Source organism: Lepidochelys kempii, chromosome 2 (genome assembly GCF_965140265.1).
Source record: "Lepidochelys kempii isolate rLepKem1 chromosome 2, rLepKem1.hap2, whole genome shotgun sequence".
In the NCBI taxonomy this organism is placed as follows: domain Eukaryota; kingdom Metazoa; phylum Chordata; order Testudines; family Cheloniidae; genus Lepidochelys; species Lepidochelys kempii.
Genome location: NC_133257.1, coordinates 150,264,919 through 150,288,749, shown reverse-complemented (window position 1 = coordinate 150,288,749; position 23,831 = coordinate 150,264,919).

Sequence of the window (23,831 nt, the reverse complement as noted above, 5' to 3'; positions counted from 1 at the left end):
CATCTATAAAATCAGGGAGAGGAGGTTAGCCAATGGAGACTCCTGTGACTGTGGGGCCTTTTTCTGATCCTCCATCTGTTCACGCATCCGGGAAGAGTTCCTCTGGGCAGCGTCCACTGACTCCCTTGATGCCTTCGAGGAGCAGTAGGCGCTGTCTGGGGCTCTCTGCTCGGTGTCCCCGCCAGGTTCCCTTTGTTTGGTCCTTTGACCGCACTCCTGTTCCTGTTATTTTATTAGTTGTCCCCTGAAATCACTTGGCTTCCAGGTCCTGTGGATCCTCCCCTTAAGCTGGGGGGCAGATCCTTTAGCATTTCCTGGATCCCAATAGGATCAGCCTAGCTGTGTCTGTGTCTACATATAAATTTGTCTCCCACTGAAGTAAGCACCCCCTTGTGATGGGACATACCCCTGGGGTGAAGCCTGGAAGCTGTTGGAACTACTGCCCCCTAAACATTTAGCTGGATTGGCCTCTCACCCTGCTTTGCTGATGATGCAGCCGGCCCCTCCAGGCCCTGTTATCGCCCAGCACGACAGTAGGTGGCACCACACACCCAACTGAGTCACCTGAGTGCTTTACCTAAGCGACTCATGGACCAACAATGGAGGCACCAGCCAATTTCCCAGGTCCCCAGTCTTGCACCCCTACTGGAGTGCAAACCCAGAATTATACCATCGTGCACTACACAGGGATCTGTACGGTGCAAGATCATTAACTATTCTGCGTCCACCTTGATGAGAGGAAGATATGCACCAGCCTTTGTTAACAGAGCTAAGATTCCCTGACACTTCACTTGAAAACACACTAGTTAAGATAAAACATAACAGTTTATTAACTACATTTTAAGTGATTATAAGTGATAAACAGATTAAAGCAGGTTACCTAGGAAATCAAACAAAATCACAGTCTAATACTTATACAAATTTAGATAGGATTTGAATCATCAATATCCCATCCTGACTGATGATACAAGCAGGCTGACAGATTCTTGAGGCACAGGCTGCATCTGCTTTGCAGCCTGCGTTCCCCTCCCCCATCCAAAGTCCTTTTTCTTCCAGAGGTTCTTTCAGGTGTTGCGGTGCAGGGGAATGAAGACAAGTTTCTTCCAGCTTGCTGGAAAGTCTATGCATGTGACATGGGGTGTTCACCCCCATTGGCCAAACATTCTCCATTGTCTCCGTGCTCCCTCTGAGGAGGCTTCCTTATACAGAGTTCCTGTGTTAGTGCATCCTTGATGAGTGTTAATGACAGCAATTAACACTCTCTGGCTACTCCATTGTTGTACCTGAAAGGCTGGGTTTTGGGTGTCTCCAGCCTCACATTATACTTTAGAACTCACACATAGCAAGATTTCATAACTTCACATATGATGATAACACACGCAATCCAAAAAGATATTCATGTTTAGCAGATCAAGACCTTTAGAATGGTACCTCAAAAGGCATACTTTGTACAAAGCATATCATAATTACATCACCATGGTAAATATGGGTTGCTTTGGGGTGCAGAGTGTTACAGTGATGCAGTAACACCACCTCCCTGAGCGGCACTGAGCCAGGGTCAATATACTGAGGCCGATGAAGTGTGACTGTAGATACTGCATTACCTATGTTGACCCTAACAGTCTTCCAGTGGCTGTCCCACAGTGCCAGACACTGACAACTCTGGTCACAATTGTGAACTCCACTGCCCAGGAGACTGGAAGCCCCCCCACCCCACCCCCACCCATTAAAAACCCCATGAATTTTTGAAATGCCTTTCCTATTGTCCAGCTTGGTGAGTACACCTAGCATCTCTCCATTGTTGTGTGCAACTGTCCAGCTGGCCATGTTGGCTACGTGCTCCAGATGCACTCTGGCTTGGCGTAGACAGGAGATATTAGATCTTCTGAGCCTGTGGCAACCAGCCATAGAAAATGTGCACATCTACAAGCAGATTGCATGGGGCATACTGGAGAAGAACTGAGGCAGGCATACCAGAAGGCCAGGAAGACCAACAGTCAATCCAGTGCTAAGTCACAGACATGCCTTGTTTACAAGGAACTGCATGTCATACTTGTCAGAGACTCTGTCATCAACCTGCAGACTATAGTGGATACTTCTGAGGATCTCAAGACATAGACCCCTGGCATGAATGGCGAGGAGGATGAGGGACATATGACCGGGGATCAAGCTATGCTCTGAGCCAGAATCTGTTTGAGACTCCACCACAGTCCCAGTCAGTCCCAACAGCTGAACAATCCAATTGCAGGAAAAGAAAGTTTGGGTAAGTGTGTAAATGTATTTCCCATTACAATGATGTACTGATGGCACCCCCAACATAGCACGACACAGTTATCAATTTTGCATTAATTTACTCATATCAGAAGATAGCAACTCTACCTTCTTTTCATTCCCCTGGGGAGTTAGATGGCAGGCGCACCATGTGGAGCAGTTTGTTTATGTACACAGTTATGTCCCTTGTATCCTCTTGAGAGATGTCAATGAAATCTTCAGAGGGGTACTCCACAATCCTCTCCCAAAGATTTCTAAGATGGCAGCTTTATTTCTTCCTCCTGGGTAGGACATTTTCTCACACCAGTCAGTGAAAACAGCAGCAGACAACATTGGAGTAAACAGGTTATGGGCCCAGAGGCTTCGGGAACATCCGTAGTAGCTGTGCTCTCTGTGCCTTTGTTGCCTGTAGGACAGAGATATCAGAATCAAAACCTCTTGTGGCCATATTCAGTGCCATTGCAGTACACTCATAGTTCATGCAACTGAGAAATTCCTTCCCATTTCCCTCACCCATGCCGTGCCATACTCACTATGGTTGGTGCTGTGACTGGGGCCGTGCACAAGCACTCCACAGCAGAAGTGTAAATAAGCATGTCTTGTTTAAAACTTCAGGGGAACCAGGGAAAGGAGTTCAGAATCTTCAAGAAGACAGCTCTGCCTCAGGGAGTGTGGATATCTCCTGACTGTCTCTGCTTGTCTGAAGGAATAAAACCCAAATCTATCTTCCCCTTCCCTTCATATGCTTCCTCTATATTTACTTTTGTCAATAAAGTGTACATTGATTGTTGGTTCATCCATTACAGAGATGTCAGGAGATCATGTGTATAAGATATCAGGCTAGTCATAGGGATAAGTCCCAAGTCAGTGATAATCAAAACCACATAGGGAGGTATGGTAGGTTTCCTGAATACATTAAACAATCAGGTAGAGGCACCACCAGTTAGTAACTAAGAATCCAGTCCATTGAAAACCACTGTGGTCAAAGCAGAGAGATACCAGGTAAAGGATCCTATTGATAATTAGCTGCCCTTAGGGATACAGCAAATCATAAAATTGCCTTATGCAAGTTGCTACAGTGTGATCACCACTTGCTTGTCTACTATCAGTGCAGCTTCCATTCCGGTGTCCCTGTGTTGGAGGGTTTAGACAAGCTGGGCCTTTCACATCTGAAAGTTTTACAACCACTGCTTGTCATCCCAAGCCTCCATTGTGATGTGATCCCATCAGCTCATTTCTTGGGCCAAGAAACAGTGTTCCACCATTTGCAGGTGCTCCATGAATGCCACCAACAACTTATGTCCCACAGCAATCTGACCTCCAAAAAATAATCAGGTTCCCTGCTGATGTGGTTCCTCTGCAGCTCGGCAAAAAGTGGAGGATTGTGCATCTTGTGGTTACAATATTCATGACAGTAGTGCAGAGCTGTTCCATGCTTCTGTCAGAGATGCATGGTAAGGAGGGACACTCAGGTTCATGGTTTGTTTTTTTTTTTAAATTGTGAAAATGATGGATATGGGTAACATTATTGGATGGAGAAAGTTGAATGATGGGAAGTTGACCTCTTGCTCCCAGACACCTCTTCAAGACTTGTTTCTGTCTCACTATGTACTGCAAAACTTCCCAAACAATGCACCAGACTGCAGTGAGTTGCACGCTAGAATACATACCCATGGTGTACCGCACCATGCATCTACACAAGTAGTTCTGGAGAGTACGTGCAGTACCGATTCAAGATGTTAAGTATGCAAACACACAAGTGATACAGGTTTCAGAGTAACAGCCGTGTTAGTCTGTATTCGCAAAAAGAAAAGGAGTACTTGTGGCACCTTAGAGACTAACCAATTTATTTGAGCATAAGCTTTTGTGAGCTACAGCTCACTTCATCGGAAGTGAGCTGTAGCTCATGAAAGCTTATGCTCAAATAAATTGGTTAGTCTCTAAGGTGCCACAAGTACTCCTTTTCTTTTTACAAGTGATACAGTAACTGTGGCTGCTTTATGCTGATGTAACTTGGGTCAGCCAAAGTTTGTAGTGTAGACATGGTCCCAGTCTCAATAGTCCAGAAGTTAGAAAATACAATGGGCTTGATTGTTCACTCTTACAAAATTAGTGTAAAATATTACCATTCTGATTTGGTATGATTTTGATTATATGTTGCAGTCACATTGCACAGCTGAAAATGACTACACAGTATGCAGGGAGAGGGAGAGCAGTTGCTCAGAAGGCCAGGTCTTCACTTGGTATACATTTGTATAACATTGAAAAAGATGGAGTTACAATGATTGAGGATTTAGCCAGTGCTACAGTCCAGAGCACCGGTGTACAAAAGGAACATAAATCTTTTCTAAATAGCTGATGAGTCCTCTGGTGTTGGAAAACCTCTGGCCAGTGAAAAGGCAGCATAGCCAGCTCTATTTTCTCATCATCATATTCAGTGTGGTGAAAAACAGTGTGTTGTTAATCCCAGTTAGTTAACTTGAATTAACATCAAAGAGAAGACAAGGCAGTTTTTAGCTTTCACATGGGTTAATATGTTGATTTAAAGTCTAGTGGGAGCTTTGTCTTTACTATGACCTGCTAACTCATGAAAACTACCAGCTACCTTGTCTTCTGTATTTGAGCATAAGCTTTCGTGAGCTACAGCTCACTTCATTGGATGCATCCACTGAATGTAGCTCACGAAAGCTTATGCTCAAATAAATTGGTTAGTCTCTAAGGTGCCACAAGTACTCCTTTTCTTTTTGTGAATACAGACTAACACGGCTGCTACTCTGAAACTTGTCTTCTCTAGTAATTTACCTTGAATTACTGAACTCACACCATTTTCACAGTGAAAACAAGTTTCCTGTGTGAATAGATCATGTCAGTGGTGTGTGAAGAGAGGGAGGGAAGGATCCTGGCCAGGGCTTGCTATGCTTCATCAATCCTGTGTGGGCATAAGAATACTAAGGAAGACTTTTCAACCTGAGGGCTGCTCTAACTTTCTCTGGAGACTGAGCTGCTCTGCAACTGCTCTGGATGTCAGTGAGTGCAAAGATGGTATACAGCCTGCCCTTTCAGATCCTGAACTGAACAGAGCTCAGCCAGAGAGGAGGATCAGGCCACTTAATATTTAAATATGCTAAACAACTGCACTGGATGTTTTCTAATATTGGTTCAATGCTAGATATTGCATAGATTTTAATTAAGTACAAAGAACCATTTTCTCCACTTTGCTCAAGCAAAAAACCCTTATACATTTCACAATCACTATAATCTTCCTCAATCACACAAATTTACAATTAGAACATTTCAACATTGGAATTTTGCTAATCCCTCCACAGGAAAAAAAAAATCTGCCCAGAGCACTAATTAACCAAAGAGAAGTCATTTAAAGTAGAAAAAGAGACAGACAATCTACTAGGTTTGAATCTTTGTACGCCCCAGATAGACAGACCTCCCATTGTACTGCTAGTGTTATTTCATTTTTGAATGAACATAGTTGTTCTGACATGTGCTAAGATGATAGCTGTGGGGGGCACTGGTTGATACCAACTGAGGATCCATTGTTTATCCTGAGAATGGGTATAGTCTGGACAGCAGCAGTGTAAGCCAGAATCCCGCACACAACTCTGTCAGTGTCCTTCATTTATCTAATAGTAAAGTCCATTCCATAACTACCTACTGCAGAGTTTGTTGCACTTTCTTGTGAAGCATCTGGCACTGACCACTGTTGGAGACATGAGAGTGGACTAGGTGGACCATTGTCTGATTCAGCATGGCATTTCCTATCTCCAGATGTTCCTAATCATTGACTTGAGTTTGATCTGGTGCTCTAATTGTGAAAGTCTTTGTATATCATTATCCGCTACTTGAGGCATCCATTGTCAATCAGTGTTATCAGATAAGCTCAAAAAATACTGCCATTGATCATTATGTCATATTTGGGTATGAGAAAGACAAGGTGGGTGAGGTAATAACTTTTATTGGACCAACTTCTGTTGGTGAAAGAGACAAGCTTCCAAGCCTATATGTGGTATACGGCATCCAGTGTAACAAATGCCCTAACAACAACTTATGTGGGTAAAACTAAAGCAATCACTGCACTCTTGAATGAACTCACACTGAAAAATTATAAAAGACAAAGTAACCTATCCCCTGTGGGCAACAATTTTCACAAAATCCTGACCTCCTGGTCCTCATCCTCACAGGAAACCTGCACAAAATCTTCAAAAGACCAGCCTGGGAACATTACAACTATCTGTAACTCACTAACCCTCCTTTGTTCTATGACTGCAGATGGTGTTAATTACCAATTCAGTTTGAATGGTTTCTTGTAACATGTGTGATACTCTGATTACCTTTCTTGGACCTGAAGAAGAGCTTGAAAGCTTGTCTCTTTCAGTAGCAGAAGTGGGTCCAGGAAAAGATATTATCTCAGTGACTGTATCTTTCTCATATCCTGGGACCAAAGCACGTATAACAACACTATAAACAACATAGTTAGCTGTTAGCCATGTCAAAACATAGCACATTAACCCTGGGTGTGGCAATTATGAGTACTAACATGTTTTTAATTGTGACCTACCAGAGGGAAACCTACAAACCATTGAAGCAAGTATTGCTGCTGGAAAAAGGTGTGTGAAATATCTGTACATACACAAACCACATAATCTTTGGCTTTTGGCCAGTTTCACAAAACAAAGGGGAAAAAAATCCTTTGTGCAGGTGCAGTTTAACTCATTTTGGCTGTAAAAATAAAACTTGAGTTCAAAGTGTAGCTTTTGCTTGCAATAACATGATTTGACTGCTAAATCAATGTGATAGCAGTGCTCAAACTCAGTAGAAAACTTATGGGTGGTGGTGTAACAGGGAGAGGAAATGATGCAATCATCCTGGGAACCCAGTTAGGAGAAATTACTAGAAAACTTTGTGAATAAATGAGGGAAATAATAATAATAAATTTAAATATTTAGTTGTATGTACAGGATGTGAAAAATGACAAATTGACAGCCTTAAAAACTACAGACTTCTATTGTTTCTACAAAAGAAAAACAACACAAGCAGTGTGAATGCATCCCCCATCACATTATCCCATCAATGTGCTTCAACTTGTCCAGGAAAATTTTTCTGAGAAAGAAAAGAATATTACAGAGACAGAGGATTTTTTTGTTTATTTATATATATCTCTAGGGAAAAGAGCAAGAATAAAGGGGTGGGGGCATTTATTCACTGATAAACATTTTAAAGTAATTATTTATAGATCATAGACCAAATGACAAAGTGAAAATCTAATCAATAAATCAGTTTCTAAAGTCTTTTCTGTTGTTATTGCATACTCTTTGATTACATACTCTATTTTATTTAATCTATAAGATCTTCAGGGCAAGGTCTTCGGCTTCAATCAATCACCCACTAAAATCAATAGAAAGATTCCCCATTGACTTCAATAGGCATCAGATCAGGCCCTTTGATTGCAGATTTACTTCAAAGTGCTTAGCACATTGCTGGCACAATATCAATACATATAAAAGTGCAAAATTTAGCTCAACTTTAACTATGAAGCTGCAGCTGATATATTCATAGTATATTGTAAATATTAAGAAAATTAGAATGGCCATATTGGGTCAGATCAATAGTCCATCCAGCCCAGTATCCTGCCTTCCTAGAGTGGCCAATGCCAGATACTTCAGAAGGAATGAACAGAACAAAGCATTTATCAAGGGATTTATCCTCTGTTGTCCAGTCCCAGCATCTGACAGTCAGAGACTTAGGGACTCCCAGAGCATGGGGTTGCATCCATGACCGTCTTGGCTAATAGCCACTGATGATCTATCCTCCATCAACTTCTCTATTACTTTTTTGAACCAAGTTAAACTTTTGGCCTTCACAACATTCCCTGGCAACGAGTTCCACAGGTTGACTGCCTTGTGTGATGAAGTACTTCCTTTTTTTTTATTTTAAATCTGCTGCCCATTAATCTCATTGGATGACCCCTGGTTCTTGTGTTATGTGAGGGGGTAAATAACACTTCCTTATTCACTTTCTCAACCATTCATGGTTTCATAGCTCTCTGTCATATCCCCCCTTCAATCGTCTCTTTTCCAAGCTGAACAGTCCCTATCTTTATAATCACTCCTCATATGGAAGCAGTTACATGCCCCTAATAATTTTTGTTGCCCTTCTCTGTACCTTCTCCATTACTAAGATATCTTTTTTGAGATGAGGTAACCAGAACTGCATGCAGTATTCAAGGAGTGGGTGTACCATGGATTTGTATAATGATATTATGATATTTACTGTCTTATTATCTATCTCTTTCCTAATGGTTCCAAACATTCTGTTAGCTTTTTTGACTGCTGCTTCCCATGCTTCCCATTGAGTGGATGTTTTCAGAGAAGTATCCACAATGACTCCAAGATCTTTTTCTTGAGTGATAACAGCTAATTTAGACCCCAACATTTTGCATGTGCTGTTGGGATTATGTTTTCCAGTGTGCATTAGTTTGCATTTATCAACACTGAATTTCATCTGCCATTTAGTTGCCCAGTCACTCAGTTTTGCAAGATCCCTTTGTAATTCTTTAAAGTCTGCCTTGCATTTAACTGCTTGAGTAATTTTGTATTGTCTGCAACTTTGCCACCTCATTGTTTACCCTTTTCATAGATAATTTATGAATATGTTGAACATCACTGGTCTCAGTACAGATCTTTGGGGGACACTGCTCTTTACTTCTTTTCATTCTGAAAATGGACCATTTATTGCTACCTTTTGTTTCCTGTCTTTTAATAAATTACTGGTCCATGAGAGAATTATTCCTTTCATCCCATGACTGCCTTTGGTGAGGGACCTTGTCAAAAGCTTTCTGAAAGTCTAAGTGCATTATATCTACTGGATCACCCTTGTCCACATGTTTATTGACCCCCTCAGGAATTCTTATTGATTGGTGAGGCATGATTTCCCTTTACAAAAGCCATGTTGACTCTTCCCCAACAAAGCTTGTTCATCTATGGGTCTGATAATTCTGTTCTTTACTAGAGTTTTAACCCATCTGATACTGAAGTTAGGCTTACCAGCCTAAAATTGCCTTGCCTCTGGAGTCTTTTTAAAAATTGGCATCACTTTAGCTATCCTCCAGCCATCTGTTACAGACATTGATTTAAGTGGTAGTTTACATATCATAGTTAGTTGTTCTGAAATTTCATAGCTGAATACATTCAGAGCTCTTGGGTTAATACCATTTTGAATGGTGAATACCATATATTTATAGTTAATAGGTGGTATAAAAAGTAGAAAACATACTAAGGCTGGAATTTTCAAAGGATCTGAAGGGAATTAGGCACTCAAAAAAGTGAGCGCTGAAACTAGTTTATATATTACCAAGTGTGTGCAGGGGTCGAGGGTTGTTTGTATTTACTATTGAATTAATTTAACATAGCTGTAGAGACTTCTGCTGATACACTGAAGACAAACAGTCTGGATAGCAGTATTGTAAGCTTCTTCCAAACTGTCCACCAAAGCATCTCAGTGATCCCAGCCTGGAAAGCATCTTCATGAGTCAAAGGCTAGTTTACCCTCATTATCCACTAAGTGTTAGCCTCTCTGTTGAGAGTTCTAGATTTAGTCAATTAATGACATTTATGAAAACATTGTCTCTAATTTGGACTCCTGTCTTCTAAGAAAAGGACAGAAATTACCAACTCATTTCAAATGAACAAGCTATTACAGTAAAAGCTGTGTTATCCAGCATTTTACTAACCAGAAAGTCCTAGAAACTGGCATTTCGGGGTCCCAGATCTGGGCGGCACTCACCTCAGGTGGCTCCCTGCAAGCGGTGATATGTCCCTGATGTTCCTAGGTGGAGGAACAGCCACAGGGACTCCACGCACTGCCCCCGCCCTACCCAAAGTGCTGGCTCCACAGCTCCCATTGGCTGGGGATCATGGCCAATGGGAGCTGCTGGAGCGGCGCCTATGGGTGGAGCCAATGTGCAGAGCCGCCTGGCTAGATCTCTGCCTAGGAGCAGCAGGGACATGTCACCGCTTTCTGGGAGCCGCCCAAGGTGAGCGCCGCCCAGTTCCGGCATCCTGAGACCCTTCCCATACCCCAACCCCCTGCCCCAAGCCTCCTCCCACACCCAAGCTCCCTCCCAGAGACCAGGCCCTGCACCCTCTCCCATGCCCCAACCTCCAGCTCTGAGCCCCCTCCAGCACCCAAACTCCCTGCCTCCATTGGTAAGTATAACTCTTAGTTAACCAGAATTTTTGTCTAACCAGCCACCCCCCACCCCCCCAGTTCCCCAACATGATAGATAACAAAGCTTTTACTGTATTTGGTTATGAATTTCATTGACTACCAATCTGGGCTGGATTTGAACTGATGCTCTAAAAAAAAAGAGAAGCTTGATACCACATGATCAGTTCCCTGAGACATCCACTCCACCATGTGTGTTATTTCTTAGTCTGAACAACTATTAATGTGCAGTCTGATTTGGATGTGAGAGATGGACTATCCTTATAATCTGAACAATTTATTTTAAAGCCTTGTGCATATCATTACATAGCTCTAAAGTAAGACAAAATGAAATGCCTATTATTAAAGCTTACAGTTAGAACTCCCTCAAACAATAAGATGAATTTAGGAAGTTTAGCAAAAAAACCCACATTTAATCACCGGGGGGATGGGTGCAGCTCCATTTCCTTCAAAGCATTTCCTAGTTTAAATCTTAATACTGCTTGCAGCCAAGAAGTGACTTTATTACAGATCCAAAATTAAAAATTGTATACCTGTTTTTTTTAAAACAGTCTTTTTAAAAAAAGTTACCAACTTTTATAGAATAACTACATTGTATAGAAGTAATGTGATGGTTACACAATAGAACTCACATGATATGATGGCTCATTCTCAAACTGCAAACAAAGGCAAGATACTTTACATAGTTACTTCAGAATAATAATAATAATTACGTTTTTACTTTAGAAGCAGTGTGGGCTAATGGACAAGCTCTGACCTAGACTGTAACTTAGGTGATCTGGGTTCTATTTCTGGCTCTGCCACCAACCTGCCATGTGATATTGGTCAGGTCACATTGTCTCTGAGTTTCTCTTATCAGCCTTTGTTTGTACTGTAAGCTCTTTGGGTCAGGCAATTCCTTTTACAATGTGTTTTTGCAGTGCCTATGCACTACAGTAAAACAAATACTAAACAATTACAGTGAGACTCACCAATCCATAATGGATATTATAAATGTTGTGGCTTGATTAGGCTGCTCTTAGTTCAGCTAACTCAATACACAGCATAAATAATTTCATATTTATATATCTCAGCACTTACAAGCAATATAATGTTCAGATAAACTAATGGCTTTCCTGCTCTCTCGTGACATATGAGTAGTATGTTAACACATCTGAATATGGTCTTATATTATGAAAATTTAATTTGTTCCATTAGACAAATCCTTGGTTTCACAGAAATCAACATGAGATTTTTCCACTGACTGCCATAGAACTAGGCTTTGACCCATAATAGATATATGTCCATAAAAGTACAAAGCCAGTCTAAGTCTATACTAAGGATTCATTTTAAAGGTAAGTGAACCATTCTGGGGGAAAAACAGCAACACTGGACAATCCCAAACTTTTACACAAATCATGCATTGCATCAAATCTGGAAACTTTTTTACATTTGAAGAATGTATAGAAGCATACACCCTGCTCTTTCTTTCTGGACCCTAAGGATATGTTCACACTGCAGCTGGGAGCAAATCCCAACCAGGATAGTAACTTGGGCTGGAGCTTGGATTCTCAAGATCACCTGACCCCCTAGGCTTGCGAGCCCAAGCTCCAGCCCAAGTCCACACAGCTACTTTTAGCATGTTAGTTTGAGCCTCACTAGTGCAAGTCTGTCTGCACAGGCTCAGAGGTTTGCTCCCAGCTGCAGTATAGACATACTGTAGATCCACTTATCCTTGCTGAAATTAGAGCTGGGCAGGCAATAGTTTTCCTAAGATTTCAAAATATTTCTTATTCTACATCAGATGAAACTGAGACCTTCCAAAGTTCTTTAATGAAAAACCAGAAACAGAAACACAGCACAGAATAGCCAACTGCCAAGTGGTTAGGGCATTCACCTGGAAGGAGGTGGGAGACGGATCTGAATCAGACAGGTGAGAGCTTTGGGATGGGTCTCCATTTGAGTTGTTCTGCTTTGTATAAATAATTGAAGAGCAGGGAACTGAGTCCAGCTTTCCCACACTACAACTGAGTGCATAAACCCCTGAGCTCTGTGGCCACTTTCTCTCACACATTCTTGCTTCTCTCTCTGGCCTAATAAATAGCATGTCCTAACCACCAGGCTATTAATTATTCTGGTATGTCTCTGGTTTTTTACCATAAATTCCAACACGGACAGGAGAAGCCTTTCCTGATGAAAGTTTCAATTAAACGGATCCTTTCACAGGACAAATTTTTGTTTCCATGAATCAGCATTTTTCAGCAAAAAACTGTTTTGTCAACAATTTCCCTACCAGCTCTAGCTGAAATCTGTCACCGACTTCAGCAGGTCTGGAAATCTCACTTTTCCAGACCAACTATTAATCTTCAGATCTAGTGAATTCCAAGGCTTTTTCAGATTTGGGTTGAGGACTAAAGCATTGTAAGGCATTTCTAACTAGCGTTGTGTGAATTATGAAGTGTGCTTCATGGAGTATGGAAATAAATTAATATCTGCAGGAGCCACCACACTATATCCTGCACCACTGGACTTTTCACTGAATGTTATTAATATAAAACTGGTATTTTGCTTACGTCTACCCATTTGGACAAACCATCCCTATTTCAGTCTAGTGGCCATTGTTCATAAGAGACTCTGGAATGGGATCATTTAATTTCAGCAGAAAGAAAATCCTACCAGTAGATGTTAAGATATTTCTCATACATACATTATATGGGTCCAGAATCTCAAATGATGTAAATCTGCATATCTGTATTAAAGTGGATAGAGTTTCAATGGTTTACACCTAAAGTAATAATCTTGGCCCTTGGTTTTTATCCAGGAAAAATCACAAACATAACACCTTAGCTATAAGTCGGAGAAATCAAATGGCTAGAAATTAAACTGTTTTGTAACCTTAACCAGAGTGGGCACTATCAAGTGCCAACTACTGTAGAGAACAAACTGCTGGCAATCCTTAAATTGCTGAGATCCAGACTATGCTCAAGAAACTGACATCTGATGTTATTGGTCATGAAAATTATTTTCCAGCCTCTGCTTTCACTTTCTACTAAGGTTATTAGAAAGTAGTGGGCTGGCTCTAAAACCATCTGAAATCATCCACTTTTTTTTTACCCTAGTCAGTTTGGCTTCAGATTGTGAACAGATTGTTTGTAATATACTACTGTGATCATTGAATCTGTCCTCCTGTATAGCACAGACCATAGAACTTCACCAAAATAATTCCAATAGAATCATAGAATATCAGGGTTGGAAGGGACCTCAGGACATCATCTAGTCCAAACCCCTGCTCAGAGCAGGACTGATCCCCAATTAAATCATCCAGGCAGGGCTTTGTCAAGCCTGAGCTTAAAAACTTCTAAGGAAGGAGATTCCACCACTTCCCTAGGTAACGCATTCCAGTGTTTCACCACCCTCCTAGTGAAAAAGTTTTTCCTAATATCCAACTTAAATGTCCCCCACTGCAACTTGAGACCATTACTCCTTGTTCTGTCATGGGCTACCACTGAGAACAGTCTAGAGACATCCTCTTTGGAACCCCCTTTCAGGTAGTTGAAAGCAGCTATCAAATCCCCCCTCATTCTTCTCTTCTGCAGACTAAACAATCCCAGCTCCCTCAGCCTCTCCTCATAAGTCATGTGTTCTAGACCCCTAATCATTTTTGTTGCCCTTCGCTGGACTCTCTCCAATTTATCCACATCATTCTTGTAGTGTGGGGCCCAAAACTGGACACAGTACTCCAGATGAGGCCTCACCAATGTCGAATAGAGGGGAACAATCACGTCCCTCGATCTGCTCGTTATGCCCCTACTTATACATCCCAAAATGCCATTGGCCTTCTTGGCAACAAGGGCACACTGCTGACTCATATCCAGCTTCTCATCCACTGTCACCCCTAGGTCTTTTCTGCAGAACTGCTGCCGAGCCATTCGGTCCCTAGTCTGTAGCGGTGCATTGGATTCTTCCATCCTAAGTACAGGGCTCTGCACTTGTCCTTGTTGAACCTCATCAGATTTCTTTTGGCCCAATCCTCCAATTTCCCTCTATATTCTATCCCTACCCTCCAGTGTATCTACCTCTCCTCCCAGTTTAGTGTCATCTGCAAATTTGCTGAGTGCAATCCACACCATCCTCCAGATCATTTATGAAGATATTGAACAAAACCGGCCCCAGAACCGACCCTTGGGGCACTCCACTTGATACCGGCTGCCAACTAGACATGGAGCCACTGATCACTACCCGCTGAGCCCGACAATCTAGCCAACTTTCTACCCACCTTATAGTCCATTCATCCAGCCCATTCTTCTTTCACTTGCTGGCAAGAATACTGTGGGAGACAGTGTCAAAAGCTTTGCTAAAGTCAAGGAACAACACGTCCACAGAACCAGTTATCTCGTCATAGAAGGCAATTAGATTAGTCAGGCATGACTTGCCCTTGGTGAATCCATGCTGACTGTTCCTGATCACTTTCCTCTCCTCTAAGGGCTTCAGAATTGATTCCTTGAGGACCTGCTCCATGATTTTTCCAGGGACTGAGAAGAGGCTGACTGGCCTGTAGTTCCCAGGATCCGCCTTCTTCCCCTTTTTAAAGATGGGCACTACATTAGCCTTTTTCCAGTCGTCCGGGACTTCCCCCGATCACCATGAGTTTTCAAAGATAATGGCCAATGGCTCTGCAATCACAGCCGCCAACTCCTTTAGCACTCGCGGATGCAACACATCTGGCCCCATGGACTTGTGCACGTCCAGCTTCTCTAAATAGTCCCGAACCACTTCTTTCTCCACAGAGGGCTGGTCACCTCCTCCCCATGCTGTGCTGCCCAGGGCAGCAGTCTGGGAGCTGACCTTGTTCATGAAGACAGAGGCAAAAAAAGCATTGAGTACATTAGCTTTTTCCACATCCTCTGGCACTAGGTTGCCTCCCTCATTCAGTAAGGGGCCCACACTTTCCTTGACTTTCTTCTTGTTGCTAACATACCTGAAGAACCCTTTTTATTACTCTTAACATCTCTCGCTAGCTGCAACTCCAGGTGTGATTTGGCCTTCCTGATTTCACTCCTCATGCCCGAGCAATATTTTTACACTCATCCCTGGTCATTTGTCCAATCTTCCACTTCTTGTAAGCTTCTTTTTCGTATTTAAGATCAGCAAGGATTTCACTGTTAAGCCAAGCTGGTTGCCTGCCATATTTACTATTCTTTCTACACATCGGGATGGTTTGTCCCTGTCACCTCAATAAGGATTCTTTAAAATACAGCCAGCTCTCCTGGACTCCTTTCCCAGGGGATCTTGCCCATCAGTTCCCTGAGGTAGTCAAAGTCTGCTTTTCTGAACTCCAGGGTCCGTATTCTGCTGCTTTTCTTTCTTCCTTGTGTCAGGATCCTGAACTCGACCATCTCATGGTCACTGCCTCCGAGGTTCCCATCCACTTTTGCTTCCCCTACTAATTCTTCCCAGTTTGTGAGCAGCAGGTCAAGAAAAGCTCTGCCCCAGTTGGTTCCTCCAGCACTTGCACCCGGAAATTGCCCCTACATTTTCCAAAAACTTCCTGGATTGTCTGTGCACCGCTGTATTGCTCTCCCAGCAGATATCAGGAAAATTAAAGTCACCCATGAGAACCAGCGTGTGCGATCTAGTAACTTCTGCGAGTTGCCGGAAGAAAGCCTCGTCCACCTCATCCCCCTGGTCCGGTGGTCTATAGTAAACTCCCACCACGACATCATCCTTGTTGCTCACACTTCTAAACTTAATCCAGAGATTCTCAGGTTTTTCCGCAGTTTCATACTTGAGCTCTGAGCAGTCATACTGCTCTCTTACATACAGTGCAACTCCCCCACCTTTTCTGCTCTGCCTGTCCTTCCTGAACAGCTTATATCCATCCATGACAGTACTTCAGTACTAAAAGTATAGTATAGCTTTTAGGAAAAAATCCAATGTTGATTTAAAAATGGTCAGTGATGCACCATGACATTTGGTAAATTATTGCATGGTTAATTATTCTCACCATAAAAATTTACACTATATTTCTCTGAAGCAGGGACCTGTCCTCTTCATTATCTACTACTCTAATTTTTTTGTCATCTGCAAACTTTATCAGTGATGATTTTATGGGTTTTTTTAAGTCATTGATAAAAATATTAAATCGTGTAGGACCAACAACCAATCTCTGTGGGATCCCACTGGAAACACACCATTCAACAATGAACCCCCATTTACAGTTACATTATGAGACCTGTTTCAGAGTAACAGCTGTGTTAGTCTGTATTCACAAAAAGAAAAGGAGTACTTGTGGCACCTTAGAGTCTAACCAATTTATTTGAGCATAAGCTTTCGTGAGCTACAGCTCACTTCATCGAATGCATACTGTGGAAAGTGTAGAAGATCTTTTTATTTACACACAAAGCATGAAAAAATACCTCCTCCCACCCCACTCTCCTGCTGGTAATAGCTTATCTAAAGTGGTCACTCTCCTTACAATGTGTATGATAATAAAGTTGGGCCATTTCCAGCACAAATCCAGGTTTTCTTCCCCCCTCCCCCCCCACCACCACACACACAAACCCACTCTCCTGCTGGTAATAGCTTATCTGAAGTGACCACTCTCCTTACAATGTGTATGATAATCAAGGTGGGCCATTTCCAGCACAAATCCAGGGTTTAACAAGAATGTCTGGGGTGAGGCGGGGTAGGAAAAAACAAGGGGAAATAGGTTACCTTGCATAATGACTTAGCCACTCCCAGTCTCTATTCAAGCCTAAGTTAATTGTATCAAATTTGAAAATGAATTCCAATTCAGCAGTTTCTTGCTGGAGTCTGGATTTGAAATTTTTTTGTTGTAATATCACAACTCTCATGTCTGTAATCGCGTGACCAGAGAGATTGAAGTGTTCTCCGACTGGTTTATGAATCATAGAATCATAGAATCATAGAATCTCAGGGTTAGAAGGGACCTCAGGAGGTCATCTAGTCCAACCCCCTGCTCAAAGCAGGACCAATCCCCAATTTTTGCCCCAATAGCTTATCTAAAGTGGTCACTCTCCTTACAATGTGTATGATAATGTGAATGTTATAATTCTTGACATCTGATTTGTGTCCATTTATTCTTTTACGTAGAGACTGTCCAGTTTGACCAATGTACATGGCAGAGGGCATTGCTGGCACATGATGGCATATATCACATTGGTGGATGTGCAGGTGAACGAGCCTCTGATAGTGTGGCTGATGTTATTAGGCCCTGTGATGGTGTCCCCTGAATAGATATGTGGGCACAGTTGGCAACGGGCTTTCTGGCAAGGATAGGTTCCTGGGTTAGTGGTTCTGTTGTGTGGTATGTGGTTGCTGGTGAGTATTTGCTTCAGGTTGGGGGGCTGTCTGTAGGCTAGGACTGGCCTGTCTCCCAAGATTTGTGAGAGTGTTGGGTCATCCTTCAGAATAGGTTGTAGATCCTTAATAATGCGTTGGAGGGGTTTTAGTTGGGGGCTGAAGGTGATGGCTAGTGGCGTTCTGTTATTTTCTTTGTTAGGCCTGTCCTGTAGTAGGAGACTTCTGGGAACTCTTCTGGCTCTGTCAATCTGTTTCTTCACTTCTGCAGGTGGGTACTGTAGTTTTAAGAATGCTTGATAGAGATCTTGTAGGTGTTTGTCTCTGTCTGAGGGGTTGGAGCAAATGTGGTTGTATCGCAGAGCTTGGCTGCAGACGATGGATCGTGTGGTGTGGTCAGGGTGAAAGCTGGAGGCATGTAGGTAGGAATAGCCGTCAGTATGTTTCCGGTATAGGGTGGTGTTTATGTGACCATCGTTTATTAGCACTGTAGTGTCCAGGAAGTGGATCTCTTGTGTGGACTGGACCAGGCTGAGGTTGATGGTGGGATGGAAATTGTTGAAATCATGGTGGAATTCCTCAAGGGCTTCTTTTCCATGGGTCCAGATGATGAAGATGTCATCAATATAGCGCAAGTAGAGTAGGGGCGTTAGGGGATGAGAGCTGAGGAAGCGGTGTTCTCCCTACGCTACCAGCACTCCCAGCTACCTGCGAGACACCACTGACTTCCTGAGGAAACTACAATCCATCGGTGATCTTCCTGATAACACCATTCTGGCCACTATGGATGTAGAATCCCTCTACACCAACATTCCACACAAAGATGGACTACAAGCCGTCAAGAACACTATCCCCGATAATGTCACGGCTAACCTGGTGGCTGAACTTTTGACTTTGTCCTTACCCATAACTATTTTACATTTGGGGACAATGTATACCTTCAGATCAGTGGCACTGCTATGGGTACCCGCATGGCCCCACAGTATGCCAACATTTTTATGGCTGACTTAGAACACCGCTTCCTCAGCTCTCGTCCCCTACAAGATCTCTATCAAGCATTCTTATTATGAGACCTATCAGTTACTCATAGACTCATAGACTTTAAATTCAGAAGGGACCATCATAATCATCTAGTCTGACCTCCTGCACATTGCAGGCCACAGAACCTTGCTCGCTCACTCCTATAATAGACCCCTGACCTCTGGTTCAGTTATTTAAGTCCTCAAAACATGGTTTAAAGACTTCAAGTTACAGGGAATCCATCATTTACACTAGAACAGATCTGCACATGACTTGTGCCCCAAGTTGCAGAGGAAGGCAAAAAAAGCCTAGTGTCTCTGCCAATCTGACTCAGGAGAAAATTCTTTCCCGACCCCAGATATGGTGATCAGTTACATGATGTGAAGGCTTTTACTGTCATCATGATTTAAATTTGTAATTTTATCAAATTTAGCAAATTGTAGGAACATAGGAGCAATATTGTTTACTCCTTGCTCCTGTATTTGTTTAAAATTACTGTGCAGTATAGTACTCATGGCTAATTTTGTAACTGTAATTGTAAGAATCTTCATTCGATGATTTCAATTACTTTATCACCATAGGCCACACAGGCAACTGCCAGTGAAACGTCATTCTTTTCCATGCTGTTAATAATTGACAAAATAGTAGAATTCAGGTGGCTGAACCCTTGAACAATTGAATGTATGCTGTCAATGGTAATTGTATGTTGATCAAACAATAGGCTGCTAATGCCTCCTCCTGTTTTGACTGCCTTACCTATTCCATTTGAAAACTGTTCCAAAATTGCAAGTGCATGTCAATTTCTGAATTGAACCAATCTTTGTAATGTGGGGGGCATTGTATTGGCATGATCATACTAGCAAAAGTTAGTTTTAGTGGCACATATATCCATCCCACATTCTCTACCATATACTCTGTGCTAGGTTGAAGGAAGATTCCTGATGTGGGCCAAGGTTGTAAAATTGAAAATTGCATGTGTGGGGTAGTGTCAGTGGTGAATAGAGTGAATGGGGGTGGAGTGGGTGTTTGAGTTGGACAGGTACCCTCACATACTTGTACATGGTAAATACATTTGCTAATACCTGGGGTCATAACGCAAGTTCCCATGTACATTCCCTCATCTTTTAGCTGAGGGCTATGTATGCAAATGGATGCACTCCATTTATCCTCTATAAACATTACTGTTTGTCCATTCCCCCATATGTTTTTAAGATTTTTTCTGCATAACTGATTACTGGATTCACTGCTTTAAACCAGTCAACTGCTACATCAGCATTTTCTTGTGGGTATCGTTGAATATTGCATGGCAAAGTAAGATCCTCCCCTAATACTGCTGTGACTTGTCGTTCCACTATTTGATGTGCTGTCACAAAGACTCACTCCATTTTTGGAGTTTCTACTTTTTGTTCCTTAATCTGTGTGCTCTCATGTTCAATGTGTGTCTCAATCTCAGGTGTGTAAATGGAATCAGTGTTAGAAAATACAGTAAGGACAATGACCTGGTTACAATTAATATTATCATCAACCTTCCAACAACATGCATATTCTCCTTGTATCTCTTTGGTTAGAGTCAGTTCTTTTTAAATTCTTCATCAAGTTTTATCAGTTTCTTGAACAGGCCTGGTCATGTTTGTAATATCCCCAGGACATCTTTATGGCAAATGGTGATACTCTAAGGATGCATTCTGCTTGTTGTTTCCCTTCTGTTTCATGTATCAATTTTAAAACAGTTCCAGCAGGATGGATTTGGCTCGCCGCAGCCAGCGTGGTACAGTTATTTGGAATCTCTGTCCACAGGTTTCTGGCCACAAGATGTGTCTGATTTATCTTCTTGGTATCCAATTACCCTTTTGCCTTTTGGATTATTACCACTACACCCAACAGTCTCCAATCCAGATTATCATCCCAACCTGTGAAAATACAAATCAACAATCACTTCTCTTTTTTTTTTCCCCCTTTTTTTAAGCAACAGTAATGCTAGGTATAATATACCTCTTAACCCGCTCTTATTTTTGATTTCTTTACCATGCCGTCTTCCCAGTCCAGTATTGCCAGGATCTCCTTGTCATTCAGGGGGTTTATAAATAGAAATCTTGTGTATGGAGGAACAAGGGGTCTTGTATTCATCCACTGGATTCCTGGACCCAACAGCCAAATAGGCTGCTTTCCTTCTTGGTCCAGTTTCCATAATGAGATGTGTCTGTCATTTCAGCAGATGGTGATTATATTACCCATGCTCCACTCAGTTTGTCCCCTTGCACTCAATTGTCTTAGGGGGTAAGGTCTATACACCTCAAATCTTTTTTTAAATGGATCAATATCCAAGGTGCAGATGTGACCCAGAGATTTAAGTTTAGTAAACCTCCATCATTCATTTGAAATGACTCCATTATGCTTACCTTAACCAGTTATTCCTTAGGCTTGATCTATAAAAAAACACAGAACATGTAATATACAGTTTAAACTTTGTATTCCTTTAACTTCATGGCATGTTTCCACCGAGGCTGATCTTTTACATCAACCTGATATAATGAGGGTCCCAGCTTGTCTATGATTAGCCAAGGAACTTGCCGTTCCTCCTTTGGAAATTTTTTCTTAGGTACCTGTTCATTTTTAACTATTACTTGGCTTCCAATTTGCAATTGCTTAATATCACTGTTTAATATCTGCTGCTAAAGGATTCTGTATTTAATTTCAGATCCATCTGTCCCCGTAAAACTCATGGTATTCCACCATGGATGATAAATGGTGGTACCTTTGTAAACATAATCAGAACCAGCACCAATGATTATTTCAATTTGTTTGTTTTTCATTCTTTTTAACACTTCTAGAACCGTGAACACTTCGGCAGACTGGGTTCCTCCCTTTTCTAATTTGTACTGGAAAGAGTAAATTATTTACATGTTTCCAATCAGGCACACTCCTGAAAATCCTATAACTTGCTTCCCTTCCTTATAATATGAGCTACCATCTGCAAACTAGATTGTTTTCCCAATTACCTGTTCAACCGGAGGTGCCTTAAAAACAGGGTGTGCTTTGGATTCCTCTTGGGGCTCACAAACATGTCCCTGAGCATTTAAGGTCAAACCCCATAAAGATATTTCAGGTTCTTTCAGGGTGACCAATTGAACATTTTCTGTCATGACAGCAATTCAGTGAACTGGTTTGCTGTTCCAGCCATGATGAATATGGCCCCACAGCATGGGCAATGAGCCTGTCAGGGTTCCCTCCCCACTCTGAACTCTAGGGTCCAGATGTGGGAACCCCCATGAAAGACCCCCCTTAAGCTTATTTTTACCAGCTTAGGTTAAAAACTTTCCCAAGGCATAATTTTTGCCTTGTCCTTGAACAGTATGCTGCCACCACCAAGTGATTTAACAAACAATCAGGGAAAGGATTACTTGGAGTTCCTATTTTCCCAAAACATCCCCCCAAGCCCTTACACCCCCTTTCCTGGGGAGGCTTGAGAATAAACGAGATGAGCACAAACCAGTTTTGGATTTTTAAGACCCAAAAAACCCAATCAGATTCTTAAAAAACAGAACTTTATTAGAAGAACAAAAAAAGATAAGTTTCAGAGGAACAGCCGTGTTAGTCTGTATTCGCAAAAAGAAAAGGAGTACTTGTGGCACCTTAGAGACTTAGTCTCTAAGGTGCCACAAGTACTCCTTTTCTTTTTGAAAAAAAGATAAGAGAACAACTCTGTAAGAGCAGAATGGAAGATAATCTTACAGGCAGTTAGATTCAAAACACAGAGAATCCCTCTAGGCAAAACCTTAAGTTACAAAAAGACACAAAAACAGGAATACACATTTCCTCCAGCACAGCGAATTTCACAAGCCAAAACAAAGAAAACCTAACACATTTTCTAGCTAGATTACTTACTAACTTTACAGGAGTTGGAGGGCTTGCATCCTTGATCTGTTCCCGGCAAAGGTATCACACAGACAGACAAAAACCTTGCCCCCCCCCTCCAGATTTGAAAGTATCTTGTCCCCTCATTGGTCATTTTGGGTCAGGTGCCAGCCAGGTTACCTGAGCTTCTTAACCCTTTACAGGTAAAAGGATTTTGTCTCTGGCCAGGAGGGATTTTATAGCACTGTATAGAGAATAGTGGTTACGCTTCCCTTTATATTTATGACAGGGCCTTTGCTGCAACTTGTGGCAAAACCACTGATCCCTTCCAGCCAAATCACTGGCATGTCAGGGAAAGCATGGTTGAGGGTCATGGAAGACCATGGCTGGCGGATCCCATGCTCTATTGTTTGTGGTTCAAGTACTTGTAATGAAAACTTCTCACATTTCCCCTAAGTGACTGTATGTGATATTAGTCTCCTGAGGATAACAGAGGTGGCAAGGGAGCAGATGCTGCAAGCATCTGGGTACAGATCTGGTCTGTTTATAAGTTCCCACAGAATTTTTGGTTCTGGTGATTTGGGGTAATTAAAGGACCAGATTTTTATACCCTCAATTATTTACTCTGCAAATACTCATGTTGTCAAGTACAATTCAACCTCAGTAAGAAAAACACAATCTGGCCCAAAATAACCACTCTCTGAGACTATCTTGTTTTCCATACTTCCTTGCAGCACTAATACTTGACAGGAAGACTTCAGCTATCAGTTCCCGGGGTAAAATTCAACATAGCTGATAGCAAAGCATTCAGAGTGACTAGGTCTCAGAAAGACAGTGAGCTTCCACCAGATATCTGCCTGAGGGCTTTCTATAGCATCCATCACTGTGGTATCTTAGTACTCACCAGGTAAATTACATCCTCATAGAGAATCCACGGTATATTTCATGGAGTCTTTTACTTTTCTCCCCTGTACCCGCTTATATGTGGGCTGGATTTGGCCAATTAAATGTCATTACTTTTTTATTTAACTTGATAACATCTTCCTTTACAGGAGGCTTTCCTCAGGTTTGGCAGGTTTTTTTGTAGAGCTAGTCAAAAAATGGAACAAAATGTTTGCAAAAATGTTCACAGCAAATTGGGGAGGGGAGTG